This window comes from Oryx dammah, unplaced genomic scaffold (genome assembly GCF_014754425.2).
Source record: "Oryx dammah isolate SB20612 unplaced genomic scaffold, SCBI_Odam_1.1 HiC_scaffold_26, whole genome shotgun sequence".
Taxonomy (NCBI): Eukaryota; Metazoa; Chordata; class Mammalia; order Artiodactyla; family Bovidae; genus Oryx; species Oryx dammah.
In genome coordinates this window covers 95,071,429-95,088,689 of record NW_024070210.1, presented here as the reverse complement: position 1 = coordinate 95,088,689, position 17,261 = coordinate 95,071,429, and the positions used below count along the sequence as shown (strand labels likewise).

General features: G+C 47.0%; 1 protein-coding gene across 2 annotated transcripts in view; it reads right to left on the bottom strand.

Moving 5' to 3' along the window:
* The window catches only part of LOC120853593 (sideroflexin-1), a 56,223-nt gene extending 39,959 nt beyond the window's left edge, over positions 1–16,264 (bottom strand). For both annotated transcript variants that reach the window (XM_040227552.1, XM_040227551.1), the window contains exon 1: positions 16,159–16,264. The gene's annotated coding sequence lies outside the window, so the exon portion shown is untranslated. The remainder of the gene's footprint in view (positions 1–16,158) is intronic.
* Positions 16,265–17,261: the final 997 nt, after the last annotated feature.

Sequence of the window (17,261 nt, the reverse complement as noted above, 5' to 3'; positions counted from 1 at the left end):
TTTTGAATAACATAAGCTTATGGTAGAAAATGAAGAATAAAGAAAATCTACTATAATTTAGCTATTCTGAAATAACTATTGTTGCTCTTTTTGTATATTTCTTTGCAGGTATTTTCTATACATGTTATCATCTAATTAAAACAAATAACAAAGTTGATCTCATACTTGGTATTTTAATATCCTATTTCTTGCACTTATTTCATAAGCACTCAAACATTATGACCAACCTAGATAGCATATTGAAAAGCAGAGACATTACTTTGCCAACAAAGGTCCATCTAGTCAAGGCTATGGTTTTTCCAGTGGTCATGTATGGATGCAAGAGTTGGACTGTGAAGAAGGCTGAGCGCCGAAGAATTGATGCCTTTGAACCGTGGTGTTGGAGAAGACTCTTGAGAGTCCCTTGGACTGCAAGGATATCCAACCAGTCCATTCTAAAGGAGATCAGCCCTGGGATTTCTTTGGAAGGAATGATGCTAAAGCTGAAGCTCCAGTACTTTGGCCACCTGATGCGGAGAGTTGACTCATTGGAAAAGACTCTGATGCCGGGAGGGATTGGGGGCAGAAGGAGAAGGGGACGACCGAGGATGAGATGGCTGGATGGCATCACGGACTTGATGAACGTGAGTCTGAGTGAGCTCTGGGAGCTGGTGATGGACAGGGAGGCCTGGCGTGCTGCGATTCATGGGGTCGCAAAGAGTTGGACACGACTGAGTGACTGAACTGAGCTGAACTGATGGCAGTAAATATTCATTTCGGGTATTTAGCAACACCTTCAAAGTTTATGTTATTTTCAGTTTTTCACTATGAAAAGTAATGCTGTATCACTGTCTACTAATTTTTTCCCTCAGAGCTAGTGACTTCCTTAAACTATATCTCTCTATATGATATTAGAAGGTCAAAGGATTTGATCACTATTATGGCTTAAACCACTGCTTTCTCATACTGGTTTCCTCTTCTTACATTTCTAATATTGGTTCTTCTAGTAGCTTTCTTTTCCAGGTCATTTTTTCATTAAGTTATTTTTCAGTTCTTCACTAGATTGTAGGTGTTTTAAGATGTCAGTGCCTGTCATTTAAACTTTATTAGAATCTCAAATTAACATGGATCATGGCCCACTGGATCCAAATCAAGCATGTTAGGCCCACAGATGTGACGAATGTAGTGTACGTATTATTCTTAAAGCAGGCTGAGATGACAGACAGATAAAGTCAGCTGTGAAGCTAACGGGGAACCATATTTCTCCCAGGGGCTTCCCTGGTGGCTCAGACAGTAAAGAATACCCTGCAACGTGGGAGACTCAGGTTTGACCCCTGGGTTGGGAAGGTCCCATGGAGAAGGGAATGTCAACCCACTCCAGTACTCCTGCCTGGAAATTCATGAACAGAGGAGCCTGGGGGGCTACAGTCCATGGGGTCGCAAAGAGTCAGACAAGACAGCAACTAACACTTCCTTTCATATTTCTCTGAAACTCATAATGGAGCTAAAAGGTGTCATAACGACTCCATTTTTTGGGTGACCCTGCTTTCTTATCTCACTGGTGGATAAGAAACCTTGTTCTCCATAAAGGCGGACTGTCAGAAACTTTGTTGTTTGAAAAAACAATATTCCAAGTCTTTCTTAACTTTGCTGTTTCCACAGAAACAGGTCAAGGGGCTACTTTATAGCCCAGAGCTTCACAGCCAGCCCTGATCTGCTGCTGCTGCTAAGTGGCTTCAGTCGTGTCCGACTCTGTGCGACCCCACAGATGGCAGCCCACCAGGCTCCTCTGTCCATGGGATTCTCCAGCCAAGAGTACTGGAGTGGGGTGCCATTGCCTTCTCCAAACCCTGCTCTGAGTCAATCATAATATTGCTTCATTAAGCTTCCCTAAATTCCACCATTCTCCAAGATGCTCTGAAAGACCTATCTCTTCCTTTGTTGTTGAGACAGCCCCAGTTCCTCCACTGTTATTTCTCTCACTGAAATACACGTGACTTTATGGCTAGTTTTTAACCAGTTCTAAAGAGGTGGCAAGAATACACAGAAGAACTGTACAAAAAAGATCTTCAGGACCTAGATATTCATGATGGTGTGATCACTAATCTAGAGCCAGACATCTTGGAATGTGAAGTCAAGTGGGCCTTGGAAAGCATCGCTACGAACAAAGCTAGTGGAGGTGATGGAATTCCAGTTGAGCTGTTTCAAATCCTGAAAGATGATGCTGTGAAAGTGCTGCACTCAATATGCCAGCAAATTTGGAAAACTCAGCAGTGGCCACAGGACTGGAAAAGGTTAGTTTTCATTCCAATCCCAAAGAAAGGCAATACCAAAGAATGCTCAAACGAGCACACAATTGCACTCATCTCACACGCTAGTAAAGTAATGCTCAAAATTCTCCAAGCCAGGCTTCAGCAATACGTGAACCGTGAACTCCCTGATGTTCAAGCTGGTTTTAGAAAAGGCAGAGGAACCAGAGACCAAATTGCCAACATCCACTGGATCATGGAAAAAGCAAGAGAGTTCCAGAAAAACATCTATTTCTGCTTTATTGACTATGCCAAAGCCTTTGATAGTGTGGATCACAAGAAACTGTGGAAAATTCTGAAAGAGATGGGAATACCAGACCACCTGACCAGCCTCTTGAGAAATCTGTATGCAGGTCAGGAAGCAACAGTTAGAACTGGACATGGAACAACAGACTGGTTCCAAATAGGAAAAGGAGTCTGTCAAGGCTGTATATTGTCACCCTGCTTATTTAACTTCTATGCAGAGTACATCATGAGAAACACTGGACTGGAAGAAACACAAGCTGGAATCGAGATTGCCGGGAGAATTATCAATAACCTCAGATATGCAGATGACACCACCCTTATGGCAGAAAGTGAAGAGGAACTAAAAAGCCTCTTGATGAAAATGAAAGTGGAGAGTGAAAAAGTTGGCCTAAAGCTCAACATTCAGAAAATGAAGATCATGGCATCCGGTCCCATCACTCCATGGGAAATAGATGGAGAAACAGTGGAAACAGTGTCAGACTTTATTTTTAGGGGCTCCAAAATCACTGCAGATGGTGATTGCAGCCATGAAATTAAAAGACGCTTACTCCTTGGAAGAAAAGTTATGACCAACCTAGATAGCATATTCAAAAGCAGAGACATTACTTTGCGGACTAAGGTCCGTCTAGTCAAGGCTATGGTTTTCCAGTGGTCATGTATGGATGTGAGAGTTGGACTGTGAAGAAGGCTGAGTGCTGAAGAATTGATGCTTTTGAACTGTGGTGTTGGAGAAGACTCTTGAGAGTCCCTTGGACTGCCAGGAGATCCAACCAGTCCATTCTGAAGGAGATCAGCCCTGGGATTTCTCTGGAAGGAATGATGCTAAAGCTGAAACTCCAGTACTTTGGCCACCTGATGCGAAGAGTTGACTCATTGGAAAAGACTCTGATGCTGGGAGGGGTTGGGGGCAGGAGGAGAAGAGGATGACCGAGGATGAGATGGCTGGATGGCATCACTGACTCGATGGACGTGAGTCTGAGTGAACTCTGGGAGTTGGTGATGGACAGGGAGGCCTGGCGTGCTGCGATTCATGGGGTCGCAAAGAGTCGGACACGACTGAGCGACTGAACTGAACTGAACTGCTACGATAAAAGAAGTGTCTAAATTTCAAATCAGGGCACCTTTAAGTCATGCATGTCAAGTCCAGAGATATGAGGAAACACTTCAAAGAGCTGGGTCATTGTATGAAGGAATGTCTAAATTTCAAATGAGACTATATAAGATATATTATCTATAAAACATATAACAAGTAAAATAGAAACTCCAATTCATGCCCAGGAAAATAGGTATCATACTTGTGTGCAGGGACTTAGGGCTCTGCTGAGGGACTTTAGTGACCTCTAGGGGAATGGAGTGCTGCACTCAATATGCCGGCAAGGCTGGAAAAGTCTGCAGTGGCCACAGGATGGGAAAAAGTCAGTTTTCATTCCAATCCCAAAGAAAGGCAATGCCAAAGAATTTTCAAACTACTGCACAATTGCACTCATGTCACATGCTAGCAAAGTAACGTTCAAAATTCTCCAAGCCAGGCTTCAGCAATACGTGAACTGTGAACTTATAGATGTTAAAGCTGGATTTTAAAAAGGCAGAGGAACCAGAGATCAAATTGCCAACATCTGTTAGATCATCAAAAAAGCAAGCGAGTTCCAGAAAAACATCTATTTCAGCTTTATTGACTAGGCCAATGCCTTTGACTGTGTGGATAACAACAAACTGTGGAAAATTCTTCAAGAGACGGAAATACCAGACCATCTTACCTAGGTCCTGGAAAATCTGTATGCAGGTCAAGAAGCAACAGTTAGAACTGGACATGGAAAAACAGACTGGTTCCAAATAGGGAAAGGAATATGTCAAGTCTGTATATTGTCATCCTGCTTATTTAACTTATATGCAGAATACATCATGCAAAATGCTGGGCTGGATGAAGCACAAGCTGGAATCAAGATTGCTGGGAGAAATATCAATAACCTCAGATATGTATATGATACCATCCTTATGCCAGAAAGCGAAGAAGAACTAAAGAGCTTCTTGACGAAAGTGAAAGAGGAGAGTGAAAAAGTTGGCTTAAAACTCAACATTCAGAAAACTAAGATCACGGCATCCGGTCCCATCATTTCATGGCAAATAGTTGGGGAAACAATGGAAACACTGACAGGCTTTATTTCTTGGGCTCCCAAACCACTGCAGATGGTGATTGCAGCCATGAAATAAAAAGACAATTGATCCTTGGAAGAAAAGCTATTATCAACTGAGAGAGCAGATTAAAAAGCAGAGACATTATGTTGCCAACAAAGGTCTGTCTAGTCAAAGCTATGGTTTTTCCAGTAGTTATGTACAGATATGAGAGTTGGACTATAAAGAAAGCTGAGCACTGAAGAATTGATGCTTTTAAACTGTGGTGTTGGAGAAGACTCTTGAAAGTCCCTTGGACTGCAAGAGGATCCAATCAGTCCATCCTAAAGGAAATCAGTTCTGAATATTCATTGGAAGGACTGATGCTGAAGCTGAAACTCCAATACTTTGGTCACCTGATGCAAAGAACTGACTCCTTGGAAAAGACCCTGATGCTGGGAAAGACTGAGGGCAGGAGGAGAAGGGGACGACAGAGGATGAGATGGTTGGATGGCATCACTGACTCGATGGACATGGGTTTGAGTAAACTGCAAGAGTTGGTGATGGACAGGGAGGGCTGGCGTGCTGCAGTCTATGGGGTCACAAAGAGTCGGACACGCCTGAGCGACTGAGCTGAACAGAGGGGAGTGGAGGGGATTCATGCTCAACCACAGTTGGTCTGCTCTCATCTGCCTTCTGCCGCTGTGTTTTATGGCAACGATCTTTTAAAGAGAGGGTTCTACTGCTTGGGGGGAAGAAAAGCAAAAAAGAAAAAAGTTGAAAATCACTATAGGAGACAATAAAATGAAAATCTATGAGATAACTAATAAAGGTACAGAAGGTCTCAAGCTGTTTTTTACTCCAAGTTCCTAAGGTAGCCCTGGAGTCCATCTGATTAGTGCTTCTTAAGCTATGTGTGATGAAAGACCTGCTTTGTTTGTTCTCATTTTCAATCCCTGTCTTGAACCAATACTTTCATAAACTCGATTAAAAATAAATTTTGAAAAAGGCTGGACACAAAAAAGTCCCAATTTTTTATTATTGATCAGCAGATATTAATATAATAGAACTCTAAGATGTTTTTATGAAAGTTTCTCAGCACTTCCAGTTTCTGTACTTTTTCCAGTATGGATCTATAACATACAGTTCACACTGGCCTTGTCTCAGGATCAGAATTTGAATTTCTACTTATGCATACAGGTCATAGTTTGTTTCTATCCTTATACTTTCTATGCTGTAATAATTAAACCAGAGAACCTGGTCAAACTCACTCCTATTTCTGAATGGACCATGATGAGGTATCGTTCTTACACTCTACACTGCAGTAGGTCACAGATTAAATACAGAAGAAATTCTTGCCAAGACAAGACTTACAGGTTTCTTCTTTCTTTAAAGTCTAGAAAATGCTGCTGCCTTTAGTGTTCACTGACTGGGCATCCACCATATAACAGATTCTTGGCCTAAATCAGTGAACAAAGACAAAAATTCCTGCCTTGGTGGAGCTGGTGTTGGATGGTGGGAATAGAAGGGGAGCCAGACAATACAAACACAAAAGGTAAACCAAGTATCAAATATCTAAGAAGGTAATAGGTGGTTTGGGGAAAAGTCAGACTAGGAACCATCAGGAGGAGTGTGTGTTTAACCAGGGCAGGCAGGGCAGGCCTCACTGAGAAAATAACAAGGGAGCAAGATGGGAGAGAAGAGATGAAGCATGCGGGGAACTGGGGGAACGGCATTCCGGGGAGAAGGAACAGACACTCCAGAGGCCCTGAGGCAGATGTCTTCAAAGAACAGCAAGAAGGTGCGCAGCTGGGCTGGAGAGAGGAAGAGGGAGACAGGAGATGAGGGGTCTGAGAGGCATGGGGAGGGGGTTAAGTGGGAATAGGATTGTTTGTTGCCTTGTGGCCACTGTGAGGCCTCTGCATTTTACCCTGAGGGAAATGGGAGTCACTGGTGGGTTCGAGTACTAAAATGATCTGACTTATAATTTAAAAGGACCTCTCTAGCTGCTGTGTGGAGAATGCAGTGGGGTGATAAGAGCAGATGTAGGAAGCCTCTCTGTGAGGCTCATGCAGGCATCCAGAACAGGGCTGATGGTGGAGCAGGTGGCAGCAGGGAGCTGTCAAGAAGCGCTGATGTTCTGGATATGCTGTTGATGGAGCCAACGGGATTTCCTGATAACTTGGACGGGGGGTGGGACAGAATAAAAAAGGCATGACTCCTAAGGTAATCTGGATGGAAGAGGAGCAGATGTTAGGGAGAAAACAGCAAGTTCAGCTTTGGATGAATGAAGTTTGTAAGGCCTAGGGGCCTTCTAAGTGGAGATGTCCAGGAGGCATTTGAAAATGAGAGTGTGGAGTTCAGAGGAGAGGTTTTGTCTGCAGATATTCATCTGGGAGCTATAAGCACAGAGACTATGGAAACTCACACAATAGGAGGAGATCAACAGGGAGGTGAATGTAAAAAGAGAAGGAATCCAAGGCCTCAGATGTTACTGCTAAGTCGCTTCAGTCGTGTCCGACTCTGTGCGACCCCATAGACGGAAGCCCACCAGGCTCCCCCATCCCTGGGATTCTCCAGGCAAGAACATTGGAGTGGGTTGCCATTTCCTTCTCCAATGCATGAAAGTGAAAAGTCAAAGTGAAGTCGCTCAGTCGTGTCTGACTCTTCGCGGACCTCATGGACTGCAGCTACCAGGCTCCTCCGTCCATGGGATTTTCCAGGCAAGAGTACTGGAGTGGGGTGCCATTGCCTCAGATGTTAAGAGGTCGGGAAAGACTAAGTTTCAGCAAAAGAGGCTGTGACAGAGTGTCAGTGGGTAGGAACTCGGCAGTGTGCTGTCCTGGAGGACAGGGGAAGTGAGTGTACTGCTCGTCCCGCTGCCCAAAAGGAATATCCCCCTGGTTGCTTCCACCTTGGGCCAGTGAGGAGGTGGAGACAAGTCCCAAAGGGTCATCAGGGGAGTGAGAACACTGCAAGATGGTTACCCTGACAAATTCTAAAAATGATAAGCAATGCTGGTGGCAAGCAGGGAGTGAAAACTCAGCATATTAAAGGCCCCCTCCCCAGGGCACTATTATTCCTGCAAAGCCAGCAGTACAGACTGGTGGTTCCTAAACAACAGAACACACTAACCTCACCTGAAGAGCTTCTGAAAAAGACGAACACTATCAGTCTTCTAGAGCCTCGGATCCAGGAGGTCTAGCACAAGGCCCGGCACGTGCTTCTGCAGGCGCTCTGAGCCTGGGCCCCTCCGGCTCTCCAGGCACCAGGCTGCGACTCTGCGTGAGGCTGGGAGCTGTGTGCCCCACGTCCTTCTCTGCTCCGCCATGTCGTCTCACAGCCCTGAGCGGGCTGCCGTGCTCCCCCATGGGTATTTGACACTGATGTCTTCTCATAAAATTGGGTGCCAAGTCATCCTTCTTCCCTCTAAAGTCTAATTCTCACTGTCACTATTTCCCCTCTACACTTAATACATGTAACAGCAACAACAACAAAAAGTTAATATAGCTTTCAGAGAATTCTCGTTCTTAATGACCAACCAACCTCTAATTTGTTAAATATGGGGCAAACTTAAGGTCACATTATTGAAAACATGATCTGGTTTTATAACATGGTACTTCATAAAAGATGTTCTAATTGGATAAGAGCTAGAGAGGATCTTAAAAATGATGCCCTCAATGTGCCCATCATACAGGAAACAGAGGCACAGAGGGGGAAATGACTGCCCAGGGTGTGCCCCTGGTGCTGGCGGCAGAAGGAAGTGGGCAAAGACCTTGTCTCAGGTGCTGGTCAGCCAGTGCATTCTTTCTTCTCTGTTACTCTTTCAGCTATCCCCCCGCCCCTCAAATCACAGCACTTAATGTCTGCACAGAACTGGGGTCTGTAAGGCCCTTCTTTTCCCCCTTAAATAAAAACAGGTCTACTCCTACCATGAAGCTCTGAGCTATGCTAACCCTATGGTGCCTCCACAGTACACATGAGAAGACTGCTGTGGAGGCCTCACAAAGTCTCTTTTTTTTAAAGTTGAAGTATAGTTGATCTACAATGTTGCATTAGTTCCTGGTATACAGCGAAGTGACTCAGATACGTATCAACATACGTATGTATCTGTATGCATATTTTTCAGATTCTTTCCCATATAGATTCTTATAAGATACTGAATACAGTTCCCTGTGCTGTATAGTAAGATCTTGTTGTTTATTTTATATATAGTAGTGTATACAAAGTCCCTTCTTTAACAGGCAAAGGAAAAAGAGACTGATAGGGAAAGGAACTCCAACAGTTTTGAGTTTCTATTACATACAAGGGACAGGGCTGTGCACTTGCCTAAGAGTTCAAGCCCCTACTCTGTGCCAGTGGAAGACTATTCTAAGTCAGTTTCCACAACACTGTGCTTTAGGCATATTATGCACAACTCGCAGAGGAGGAAAGTAAGATTCTCAGAAGTCATAGCTATCCCACAAGGGAGGAAGCAGGCTTATCATCAGACGCCAGGCCTAGCCTGCCAAAAGCCCAACACTGAAAGTCCATACCACCCACTCTGTATAGAGTGTGGCAGGCAGCACCGTGGCCCCCCAGAGATACCCCACCACCACCCCCGCCAACCTCCAGCTTCTGACTGTATTACTTCCTGTGGCGAAGGGACTTTGCTGGTATAATTCAGTGAAAGCTCTTGAGACTGGGAAACTCCCTTGGATGATTCAGGTGGGCCTGATCACAACAAGGGTCCTTGTGAGAGAAAGAGGGAGGTAGGAGAGGAGAGTCAGAGAGGTGGATGCGACAAGGGACAAGCAGAGTTTGGTGTGAGGCAGGGCCAGGAGCCCAGCGAGCGGCATGGCCTCTGGAAGCTGCCAAGAGCACGGATAGAGAGTCTCCCTTGGAGCCTCCAGAGGCAACACAGAACCAGTCTGGGCTTCTGACCTCCAGAAAGATAAGCTCATACATGGTTGTTTTAGGGTAAGATTTAGTTGTGTTAATGGTAACCCACTCCAGTGTTCTTGCCTGGAGAATCCCGTGGACAGAGATGCCTGGTAGGCCACAGTCCATGGGGTCGCAAAGAGTCGGACACGACTAGCAATATGCTAAGTACATTAGGCTACTAACACAGCACTCTTTTTACTACTTAAAAGAATGTGATTTTGTAAATAAGTTCATTTAGAAAAAAACTTACAGTCACTAAAGGGGAAAGGTGGGGGTGGAGGGAGGGATAAATTAGGAATTTGTGAGTAATATCTACACATTATATTAAATGCATCCCAGTGCCTCAGCAGTAAAGAATCTGCCTGCAGTGCAGGAGATACAGGACACTTGGGTTCGATCCCTGGGTTGGAAAGATCTCCTGGAGGAGGGCATGGCAACCCACTCCAGTATTCTTGCCTGGAGAATCCCGTGGGCAGAGGAGCCTGGCGGGCTGCAGTCCATAGTGTCACAAAGAGGTGGACATGACTGAAGCATCTGAGCACACACACACACACACACACATATAAAACAGCCACACGACAAGGACCTATTGTGTACATATATATATGTATATGCATATGTGTGTATGTATGCATATGCATATGTGTGTGTATATATATATGTATATGCATATGTGTGTATACATATACTTGAATAGTTTTGCTGTACACCTGAAACTAACACAACATTGTATATCAACTAAACTTCAGCAACAGCAAACAAATAAAACTATTTAAAAAGGATTTTAATAAGACATACCAACTAAACTTGAGAGCCCGTCCCTGCCCCCACCAATTTCAAAACCATAAAGGCTAATCAGAAATGCCATATGAACATTCTTACAAAGAAAGCTGATCTCAAACCAGATAAAATTTTAATTATTAACTAGGACTCCCATGATCTAATTGGACAAGCATTTTCTTGCACCAACCTTCAAGCGCAGGAACAGTTTATACTTTTTTCCCCACTCTAAATAAAATAACCAGTTTCTATAAATAAGAGTCCAGTCTGAAAACAAAACAAACGAAACTTATTTCCTATTTTACACTAAAATTGTGGGACAGTGGACAAGGTGCCCCTGCCCTGGCTCACCTGTCTCCCCAGCTGTAGACCCAGGAGAAGCTCTGAGCCTCTGCCCGAAGTGCAGGGGGCCGAGGCGGGGGCTCCTGCCCTAGGAGCTGCCTTGGGGGGCAAAGCACCCCATGGCCTTGACTGCTATGCGGGGGTCCCTGGGCACAGCACCTTTCCACCTGCCTCCTTGCTGAAGCTTGGCAGGCCTGGACACCTGGTCCTGCAGCATCACAGGCGCCCACTGATTGCTGGGGTCTGTGCTTAAGGGTCATCCGGCCCGAACACTTGGTGCCAGCTCGTGGGCTGGGCCATGGGGCTGCCCGCCCAGGGCACCGTCATGGAAAGGAAGCGAAGCCCCCAGTGGTAGGGGAAGGTTTATGGTTGATGGTGCGCCTTAAGCATAAAGTCTGGTTTATGCATGAAAAGCGTAGCCATAACCCTGCTTGCAGTTCCTGAACTTTCCTCCCTCTCTCCCTCTCGAGGCTGACTTTGGTCAAAGATCAGGCACTTTTCTAGAGCGTTCTCGAGCACAGCTGCTGATGTGGTTCTCAGGGTATTTCATGACAATGGATGGTGACAACAGCAGAGCAAGTGCTTCTCGGGCAGGAATTTCCTCAGAGGAGACAGGGAGGCATTTGGCTGCACGGCCCTTGTGACGGCACTAGGCGCCACGAGGATGAGGGGGAAGCTGTGTGTGCACGCCGAGTCACTTCAGTCACGGCGGACTCCGCGCCACTCACGGACTGCAGTCCACCAGGCCCCTCCGTCCCTGGGATTCTCCGGGCAAGAACGCTGGAGTGGGTTGCCATGCCCTCCTCCAGATCTTCCCAACTCAGGGATCGAACCAGGGTCTCCTGCACTGCAGGCAGATTCTTTACTGACTAAGCTACGAGGGAAGCCCAGAACAAAGTTAATTTGTACATTCAGAATGGACTCCCTGGAGAAGGAAATGGCAACCCCCTCCAGCATTCTTGCCTGGAAAACCTCATGGTCGGAGAAGCCTGATAGGTTAGTCCGTGGGGTCACAGAGTCGGACACGACTGAGTGACTTAACTGTCATCATCTGTCAGCATGGGCTGGAGTCCTTTCCTGCACCCAACGCTGGCTTGGCCTTGTTTTTGGGAAGACCCGATACACAGTGAATAGACTGAAAAGCAAGCACATTCGAATGACTATAACCTAAATTTCCCCAAACGTACGTACAGACACCCTTCCCATTTAGAGCTTATTACGGGTGGACATCACCCACCTCCACTGAAGTCTTCAACTAACTTATCAACCTTACTGATGACTTCGATATGAATGACTCGTAGGAGATGCCGGTTCGATCCCTGGGTTGGGAAGATCCCTTGGCGGGGGAAATGGCAACCCATTCCAGTATTCTTTCCTGGGAAATCTCATGGACAGAGGAGTCTGGTGGGCCACAGTCCATGGGGTTGCAAAGAGTCAGACATAGTGACTAAACCACCGTCATCCTATGACTAGCTAAGTCTGGGAGACGCTATGTGGTAAAGAATATAAAACTTATGAGTAAACATTAATAACCAAATGCTCTTCCAATCAAGGAAAGATTTTTTTTTACCCTCTTTCTGGGGAAGTATAAATATTTAGATGACTCCATGGCCATCCACACTAGTTGCTGGCTGGGTCCTGCAAGGAAGAACCCTTGCTCAGCGTTCTGGTTCCCTGAGTATCTATCCTGGCAACCAGCCTGCAGAATGAGAACCAGACTTAAACCACTGCAGTCTGGATTAGAGTCTCGATTCTGCCACTTCCTTTCTAAGCAGGTCACTGGGTGACTCACTTTGCCTCTCTGAGCCTCAATTTTCTCATCCTGAAGATGGAGATGAGGGTTGGCTAAATAGAGTTGAAAGGATTATAAAACTGAGGTGTACAGGAGGGCTTTATTGAGCTTTAGTAAATGTGGAGGGACAGACAAATATCGGATCGCCACTAACACGTGGTTCTCCACTCACGGACCCTCCTGTCCTCACATGCTGAAGTCTTGTCCGTAAACACAGTGGCCGCCAGTGTGGTGGGACCAGAGGGGAACAAGGGTGCTTGGCTGCCTGAACTTCCTGAGGATGACCAGAAACACCCGAGAAAAACACTTTTCTCCTAAGATTAGCTTCATTTTAAAATTCAAGTTACATGCCAAGAAAATGCTCAACTACTGCGGAAAAAAAAAAAGAAGAATTTACTTCACAGAAAACAAATTGTCAGGGAATGTGCTCTCCCAGGGACTTGGGAAAAGAACTTTAACCCTGTCTAAAGATTAACAATGATAATTATTAAACTGGAAGCTTACTGTTAGTTAAGATAACTGCATTTGAAAAAGTTGGGAAGGGATCTGGTTGCCCTTGGTTTACTTAGTTAGGGCCAGAGAGCGCGATATACCCCATCCCAGTCCCCGGAGAGGGACGTGGCTGAGAGCCCACTGTGTGCCAGACCCCGGGCTTTCCACGTGTTACAAGACGGCTAAATTCTCACTTCAGCTCTCTAAGAAATTTCCCCCTATTTTGTAAAGCTACTCAGCGAAACCAAGTGTCCTGCCCAAGATGGCATTTCTACCTGATTTTATAGTCTGCTTGGCTTCCCTGGTGGCTCAGACGGTAAAGAATCTGCCAGCAATGCAGGGGACCCGGGCTGGATCCCTGGGCTGGGAAGGTCCCCTGGAGGAAGAAGACATGGCAGGCTGCTCCAGGGTTCCTGCCTGGAGCGTTCCATGGACAGAGGAGCCTGGCGGGCTGCAGTCCAGGGGGCTGCAAACAGTCGGACACGACTGAGCGACTAACACTTTCTTCCACTCCGGACCCTTGTGAGGCCAAAAGTGATGTGTCTGGCAACAGCAATAACATTTATTCAAGAAGCACATTCCCTGATTTGGCTTTGAGATGGTTGTTAGCACACAGCATTCCTTTCTTATGGGTGTGGCCACCCAGGAGATCAGTTTATAGAACAGAAAGTTGAATCCTGTGCTGAGAAGCAGATTCTTTCAAATCTCAGCAATGACCTTCTGTTGCATACCTTCCTCTGTTTCAGGGACACGTCTGCATGAAGACATAGGGCCCGCGTAAAATCAAGAAGCCACGGGGGAATGACTGCCGTCTCTCTGTCTCCCTGCCAGCATTCCTGCCCCCCACCTCCCAGTTCACAGGGAAGATCCCATTCTTAGCTGAACTTTAAAACACACATGTGACAATATAATCATTGTTCATATTTTGATGGTCCTCAAGATCACCTTTGAGTTTCTTAATCAATTTCTTATGAGTGAAGTTCTTATCCATTAAAAAAAAAATTCTACTGGTTTATACTTGAGATAGTGGTATCAGCCTGTGAAAATAATAAAATACTCCCAAACCCTAGTACTTTCGACATACCAAGTTGCATATTTTACCATCTACTTTAAAGAATCAAGTCACAGATTATATATATTGTCTATTTCACAAAGTAATAGTTAACCAAAAACTTAATAACTTTGAACTTTTTATGATTAAGTTAACTGAGTGTAGGTTTGATTTCTATTCTGACAATAAGTTCTCATGCTGAAGCCATTGTCAGCCTTTAAAAAACAACTGCCTATGTATTGCTCACCTTTAACCTCAAACAAAAGGTTCATTCCATTCCCTATCATACTCCAATCGAACGCATCTAAGCACTGCTTGCTTAGTAGGTTAGAGGCTATTCTTCATTCCAAGGCATCAGAGAACAGAGGAGCTATATGATGGATCTGTTCCAAGGGTCACGGCTGCTCCAGCTGCCCTCTCCGCTTCCTTCTATATCCATCCACATGGGATTTCATAAAACTTCTACAGACTATTAAAAGCGTTCTAAATATTTTCCTGATTCTGAATTATAGCTACAGCTTTTTCTCTGACAACCGCTACTCGGGTATCAACACTCTCCTGAAAGTCCATGGGACTTTAAATGCTTGCACACTCAGCTGAACCCTTGAATACAGACTTAGAACAATTCTATATTAGAGCTGGAGAGAAGCTGATATACCCATCTCTCCAAACACCATCATTTTCTACAAACCAGACACCCACAGTCCTCAGGGGAGAAAGGAGCTGCTTGAGGTCCCAGAACCTCCTGGTGGAGCCTCATTATCCCAGGTTCCCTCTCATCTTATATGGCTCTTATATGGCAAGTCAGTCTTTCATGGCAAGTCCAAGTTCAGTGCCACAAGAGTGGCAAAGCTTCCTTACTCACTTGCATATCCATCTCGCAGCGATTACAAGGCCTGAAACATAGAAGCAGCTCAACAAACTGGGGATGGGCACAGGAAGAGAAAAGCTAGAGGCATGCAAGGAAAAATCTAGACGATGAGGCAGAAGAGAGATTACAACTTTGAGATAAGTACAAAGAAAATGCTGTGGGGGTTCAGAAGGCAGTGGTTCATGGAGTGATTCTGTGTCCAAGCTCTGAAGTCACCCATGCTAAGCTTTTTCATTCAGGCACTCAACAAATATTCAGTGAGAGTCTACCTGGTGCAGGGAACAGACAGTGAGCAAGACAAACAGAGGCCCTGAGCACAAGCAGAGAATCAAACAAGGAAGTCAACAGTTCGTTTCAACTGGTGAAATATTCTCTTACGGAAAAACCAAAGCAGTAATGTAACAGAAGATACGTGCAGGAGGAGACAATGTCAAACAAGGCAGCCAAGTTTGGAAAGCGTCTTTAAGGAAGGAACATTTAAGCCGAGACTACAGAGGACCCACTGTGTGACCTTAGGCAGGATACACAACCTCTCTGAGATCCAGTTTCCTTCCTCATCTGGATTAGGAGGGCAAGGCCAAGTACCCCACGGGGCTGCAGGAATGTGATGTAAAAATGCATGGACCTGGATCACCTGCACACACGTAGTAGACATCGTGGCTACTGTCATTCTCAGAAGGCTAGAGACCCGTGACAAGTGCGAAAGCTCAGGAGGTCAGCACCGAGATGCAAGCTCTGGGCAGGACCATCACGGTGTCCATCACCTGCCTGTCTCTTCCTACTGGAAGGCTCGTTGCAGGGCTGGAGCCCGCTCTGCGCCAGGAGCCGGGGGCGCGGGGGTCGGTGCCACCCGGCCACCTGCGCTCGCCCGCACCCGACCCCGCGGCAGCCATCTTGGTGTCCTCCCCGCGGCGGGTTCGGCACGCGGCCCCGAGGACAGCGTGGCAGGGCGCGTGCGGGCGTGGACGCATGCACCCCCTTCGGTGCCGGGGGACCCGCTGCACCGCAGGGCTCCGGGCGGAGCTCGCGGGAGGTCAGGCTGCCGGAGGTGGGGAGCTGAGGCAGCGGGACGGCAGGTGGGGTTTCCAAGGTGCAGGGACGCCCTGGCCCGAGGAGTCCGGGCAGGTTTTTGATTTCCCAGCCGGGGTGTGCGGGGGTCGCCCAGCAGCCGCCCGCGGGCGCGCGCCCCAGCTCCAGCCCGCGCCCGTCCGCCCGGCTCCCTGCGCGTTTCCCACCCACCGCACCCAGGCCCGCGATTCACCGCTACCCACCGGCTACAGCCCGCGCGGCTCTCAGAACCTGCTCGGCGCCGCCTCCGCCGCCACCGGAAGAGCTTCTGCCGCCACGGCGGCCCCGCGCGCCGCCGTCGCCGCCTCCCGGAGCGCGCCCTCGGAGCGCGGCCCCGTGCGCGGCCACGAGGCCGGGAGGCCCGGACGCACTCTCGCTGTCACTGCGCTCTGGGCGCAGCCTCCGCCTGACCCAGGGGCGGAACCGCTGTGCCCGCGCGTTTGCTTCTGAGTCCATCAGGAGCTCCCAAGTTCATCCTCGCGGCGGTGCGCGGCTCTGCTCAGGCCAGTGCCTCCGTTTCCATTTTGGTTTCCAGGAGACCGCCTCGTTTACTTGATCATTTCCCGGTTACCAGCAACTTCTTGCTCATCTTCTCACTCACTCATCTTCTCCTTCAGTTGGTAAAGAATCCGCCTGCAATGCAGAAGACCCCGGTTGGATTCCTGGATCCGGAAGATCCTTTGGAGAAGGGATACGCTACCCACTCCAGTATTCTTGGGCTTCCCTTGTGGCTCAACCCGTAAAGAATCCACCCGCAATGCGGGAGACCTGGGTTCAGTCCCTGGGTTGGGAAGATCCTCTGGAGAAGGGAAAGGCTACTAACTCCGCCTCCTTTACTTGATCATTTCCCAGTTACCAGCATCGTCTCAGCCATTCATTTAAGCCAGTTTCCCAAAGTGTGGAATCTGGTACAGAGGCGACAAAGCGATTTGCCGTGGTGCCAGGCCACGACCTGATTTATGTCTTCACAAAACTCACCCCGCTGCTGTGGAGCAGGTGACGGAGGCAGAGAGGCCCGTAGGCAGGCGACTTTCGCTAATCAGGGGACAGATGATCGTGGCTTGGACCAAGTTGGTTATGGTGAGAATTACTGGATTCTGGGTATATTTTGGAGGCAGATGAACTCTAATAAATGGTGAATTTACATTATTTAGCGGATAGGAAGATTCCATTTTTAAAGTCGTAAATTCTCCCCTAAATCAGCCTAAAAATTGAATGCACTTCCAAACAAAATTCTGACAACTCTAGTGCGTATAAGGGTGTGGCGTATAACTTCACAAGGTGACTGTAAAAATG